This window comes from Meriones unguiculatus (genome assembly GCF_030254825.1).
Source record: "Meriones unguiculatus strain TT.TT164.6M chromosome 13 unlocalized genomic scaffold, Bangor_MerUng_6.1 Chr13_unordered_Scaffold_34, whole genome shotgun sequence".
In the NCBI taxonomy this organism is placed as follows: Eukaryota; Metazoa; Chordata; class Mammalia; order Rodentia; family Muridae; genus Meriones; species Meriones unguiculatus.
The window spans coordinates 13124229-13129588 of NW_026843646.1; the positions used below are offsets into that span (position 1 = coordinate 13124229).

General features: G+C 45.0%; 1 pseudogene; it reads right to left on the reverse strand.

The window, feature by feature from the left end:
* Positions 1-219: 219 nt before the first annotated feature.
* LOC132650924 (grainyhead-like protein 2 homolog) lies at positions 220-5012 on the reverse strand (annotated as a pseudogene).
* Positions 5013-5360: the final 348 nt, after the last annotated feature.

A 5360-nucleotide genomic window follows, 5' to 3' on the forward strand; every position in this document is an offset into this window, starting at 1 on the left:
ATGAACAATAAATAAGGGCCTGAAAGGCTCAAAGAAATTAGCCGAGAGGCACAGGCTTCAGTTCTGAGCAAGTGGAAGAGCTGACTGTTGGTCAGTTGGTGGGCCTTGGGCCTCGCCCCCTTCCCAGCACTTGAGATGGGTGAGATGGGTCTCCAAGTTGTAGGGCAGTGAGCCCACCTCTCCCAGGAAGCTCCTGTCAAGGGGACTTGGGCCCAGAGCTCAGATCTCCATAAGCGTGATCTTGAAGAGATCACCATGCTCTCCATGTTGAGGAATGAAGGTGTCCTCATTTGAATAGTGTTCAATGATGTTGTCATCCATGTTCACCAGGCCACCCTTGCTCTTCTTATGAAGCTTTGTGATTTTCTCCACTGGCAGCCCATACTTCTCAGACAGCGATTCCATCAGGCCCTTCACTGTGGGCAAACTCAGCATCAGGGCGTCGGACACCTCATCACTCTCCTTCTGCACCTACAAAAGCACTAGCTTCACATTTTCTTCTTTAATCTGCTTAGATGGTGTTGGACTAAACTTCTCTTCCATGAGCCTGAACATCCATTTATTGAGGACGCTGCCTTCTCGAGTTCATCATCTGTGTTGTAATATACCTGTCCAGTCCTCTGCAGGTCTTGAAAGTGGACATCTGGTTTGAAGAGCACAGACTTGGAGTGCAGGTCAGGCATGGTTTTGAAGTATACGTGATGTCACTTTTCTTCTGTAAAGGTATGGTGGCCAGCTTCCCATCAAAGGAGTTGTTGCACTGGGTTTGGAGGCCTGGCCCTTCTCTTTCTTCCTATTCTGCTTTCTCTCTTCATCTTGGATTTTTCTTTCTGCTCCCTTGTCTAAGAAGACCTTGATCTGGTAGTATGCTCTATCGACGGGTTTATTGCTGCAGTTATTGTAACTGTATGTGTCAATCTGAATCATCAAAGGAAATCCTTTCACACCCTTCTGGGAGGAGAAATCTGTACTCAAGCAATTCATGGTGGTGAAAAATCTTTGCCTCTTTGTTCACATCCCAGTTGAGGGAAACAGCATTGTACGCATTCTCTTCAATGTTTCCAGTGGTGCTAAAGCTCTTCTTGTAGTCAGTGATGTCAAGGACCCTCTGTGCTTGGCAGTGTGCTGCCAAGAATGCCAGTACTTCCAGTATTTCAGCTGTTCATTTCGGTTTCTGTTTTCACTGAAGACCACCATTACCACACTCCCGACTTTGCTGATGGGGTGTTGGAAGCATTTGTTGTCTCCAGTCTCACTGAGTGTTATGGCATAGAATTGTCCTTTTTTGAGGTAGGTCATGGGGCCCTCCCCCTGCTTCTGATGGAGAGATTTGGTGGCTTCCAGGGTGTACTGAAATGTACCACTCCCCGCCTGGTCATCTTCAGCACCAGCAGAAGTACTCCGAAACTTCTCTGAGGCCCCATCCTTGAAGCTCTCACTGTAAGTTCTGCAGGCGTACTGTGCTAGTCGTTCTTGAGATAGGAGCTGTGGCTGGCTATTGAGGGAAGGTCATACTGAGTCTTTTCAAATATGCGCGGAAGTAGTGCACAGGGGTGCCGTGAACACTGGTGTGAAATCCTCAGCTTTCACCACAGTGATGCCTGACATGGGGATGACAGCCAGACTCTCTGTGCTAGACACACTATACTGCTCAAGCTTGGAACTCCCCATGTGCTCTTGGCTCAGGCAGAGGTTCACTGGGGTGGTCTTCAGGACCTGCACTCGGTTCTCTCCTCCACTCAAGTGGCTCTGGACTTCACTGGTGCCGAGACAGTTTCTTTTATCCGGGTCTTCTTGGCTGTCACTTGCTTTGCTCACAGACAGAATTTACTTGTCTTGAGGAACTTGTAGTAGTCATAGAGAAAGCCTAAGGCAGCAGCACTGTCCTCATCCCCATTGATGCGCATCATGGCTTAGGTGGCCACAGTCAAAGGGTTCTCCAGGTAGGACTTCCAGGCTTCATCCTCAGTCAAACAGGCTTTTCGGGTGTTGAAGGGAGGGTCACTGGGCACGGGCACTAAGTCCACTAGTCTTTTATTATTGTCTGACTCTTGTGACACATTTGATCCAATGAACTCGTTTGCCTTTTCCTGGAGCCTCAGCCTCTGGTGAAACTGGACTTTCAAGTCTGTGCAGGTGAAGGTGTGTGAGAGCACAGAGATGGCAGAACAAGAGCTACAGGTAATTCTGCTTTCATCCCTCCTCACCACTCTTGCTTGCCTGTGCCCTCACCTATCCAGAAAGGAGAGATGGGGGGGGGCCTTGAATGGGGCCTGCATTTGGAGGTGGCCCAGTGCGGAGTCCTCCCGGACCATGATAGGGGCAGACACAGCTTCAAAGTCACATTTTGTTGAATATAAAACTGGTATGTTTATGATAGAGAAATTTGGAAAATCGGAAGTTAAAACTCAGCTTCTGGAGAATGCTATCCTAACAGTAACAGTAAGTGTAAACACACACACACACACACACACACACACACACACACACACACAGGGCTATTAGTTTTGTTTTGCTCTGTTCTGAGACTGGATCTAGTTACTCCTCTCAGGTTGGCCTTGGTCTCCCAAGTGTTGGCATTAAGCCTGCCCTTGCTTATTAAAAAGGTAAAATGCACACAATGTTTGGAAACATAATAGTATAAGTATTATATATTTCTTCTAAAATATCTTGCAAACATGCCCAATGTGCAATGGGTGTCCAGTACTCTGCATACTTCATGTCTTACTTATATTCCATTGTTGGACATTTAGGTAATTCTCAGCGTTTTACTACAATCAGCACTACCACAGGCACACAGTAAGGGGCTCCTTTTGAATGCTTTTTTTTTAATATAAAGACTCATTGGATGGAAAATAAGACCCTTAGCTGTGCTAAAAGCACATGACACTTTCTGCTGATGCATCTTCTTGTCTACACTACTCATATGGTGGACATGTGTGACTATTGAATTTAAACAAAATTAAAAGTTCATGTCCTCATTTTTATGGGGAACACATATGGCAAGTAGCTACTGTTCTGGGCAGCAGGAACTCAGCACTTTTATCTTTCTAAAAAATTCTACCATGCAGTTCAAGTCCACAAGACCACCAGTCCACACTGTCCCTAGCAAGACAGGACAAAGGTGGCCAGTGCTAGACTCTGTAATGCCTTAAAAAACTCTGCCAGCCTAATGCACACTATCCTGTTTGAGCCATTTCATTTCTTTAATTATTAGCAATTCGGAATGCTTTTGTTCATGCATTAACTTTCACATATATCTTTCTTTGGAAATTAAGAAGTTAGGCTATTTTCTGACTAGCTTTTCCATACCAAGATCAGTCTTCAGAGAGTAAATTAGATTGCAGAACCTTTTGCAGTTTACTGTATTTCCTTTTGTTTTTACCCTCTGAAGAGCACAGTGCTCGGCTAGCCAAACCTCCCTCTATTCTTCTTCCTGGCTTTTGTGTTCCTGTCATTCTCTGTAAGACACAATCCCGAGACTACACAGATATCCCTCACCATTTGCCAAAAAACATTAAAAAAAATAATGACCTCATTACCCACTTATTTAAGTGCTCATAGGTACTTATGTATTTTTCTACTTTGTCCACATACTCTTTGAACTTATCAAACTGTTTTCAATAGTTTGCCTTCTAGTACATTTCAGCATTTGCAGAGAAATAATGTCTTCACTATTCTTTTCCAAAAGAAAAATTTATACCTTTTGACCTAGTCGTTCTCCTCTCAAAATAATCCTGATGATTCTTTTGAATCATTTCCATCACCTGAAGAAATTTCATTTATAAATTAGACCAAAAGTTCAGTTCAAATTATAGACTTGATATAGATGTGGGACACCTGGATATGTTCATAGCACCAAGGCCATCCTCTGGGGACATGGTGACTTTGCTTATTCAAGTTTCCCCATGGGCCTCTTAGAACTGGTTGGGCTGTGGCTTTTGTTGTTATTGTTTGTTTGCTTGTCTTCTGAGGCAGTCTTAATTGGTAATCCAGATTAGCTTCATACTCACTATGGAGCCCAGGGTTACCTTGAACTCCTGCTTCTTTTGCCTCCACCTCCCAATGTCAGTGCTCTTAAGCATGCACCACCTCCACAGTAGGTTATGGTGCAGAGGAACAAACCTAGGGCTTATGCACTCTAAGTATCCTGCTAACTGAGGGGCAGCACTAGCCCCAAAGTCCCCTCCAAAGGGCACAGTGGGGAGCCCCTTTGGTTCCAGACACAGTCCCAGAGACACCCTGACCCAGGAGAGCCAGCTCCCACCTGCTAAAGTAACAAACAAGTTCCCATTTCTTAGCCCAGGCCTGAATTCTAGTATCCACCTTCTTTTAAATCTGCAAGAAAGAGAGCTCACTTTTTATCCAAAAGAATCTGGAGTTCAACAGTTTTTCTATGGAAAAACCAAACCCCAGCAGCAACTGCAAAACACATTTGTTGTCCAGAAGCCAGCTTATTTTTCAGGACTCTTGTTCCAACTCCCAAATTCTTTCCAGTCTGTGAAATTCGTCTCCCCACCACTGTAACCGCAAGTGCCTCTCCTGGCACTGGCATGGATCTAAAGTAGCCTGGATCTTGAGGGACTTTTTATTGTTGTAGCTGCTTCTCAACAGAGTGCATGAAGCATTCTTGAGTGACTGCGACGTGGCAACGCTGTGGGGATCTGGAAAGTATTGAGGTGACCTTAAGTCCATTTTAGTAAGGAGGCCAATCACGCTGAAATCCCTGGCAGCCCATCAGTCAAGCCAACAGCCCAAAGTTACCTACAGCTCAGTTCTGAAGGCAAAGGGCTCTGGGGGCATTTGCCAGTATCTGAAATAATTTTTGGTTGATAACACTTAGGTGGAAGAGTGGCAGTGAATTTGGCACCTGTTTATAGGGTAAGGAGCAGGACCCATGCTCAGCACACCTTTGGGGGGGGGGAGAAGTCCGCACAAAGGACCAGCTGGAGTCCCAGAGGTAGAGACTCCGTGGCTTGGACTTCCACTGAGTGCCCAGGGTCATCAGGCATCATGCCATGAGAACAAAGACTGCATTTTGCAGCCAGACATTTGTAAAAGGAGATGGCTGGGGAAGAGCCTTGAACTCATTGGCACAGGAGACACTTTTTCTTCTAAGAGGTTTAGTGTGTCTGGTTTTATGTTGAGGTCTTTGATCCACTTGGACTTTAGTTTTGTGCAGGGTGAAAAGTATGGATCTATTTGCATTTTTCTACATGTAGACATTCAGTTAGACCAGCACCATTTGTTGAAGATGGTGTCTTTTTTCCATTGAATGGTTTTGGCATCTTTGTCAAAAATCAGGTACCCATAAGTGTGGATTTATGTCACAGTCTTCTATTAGATTCCATTGATCCACC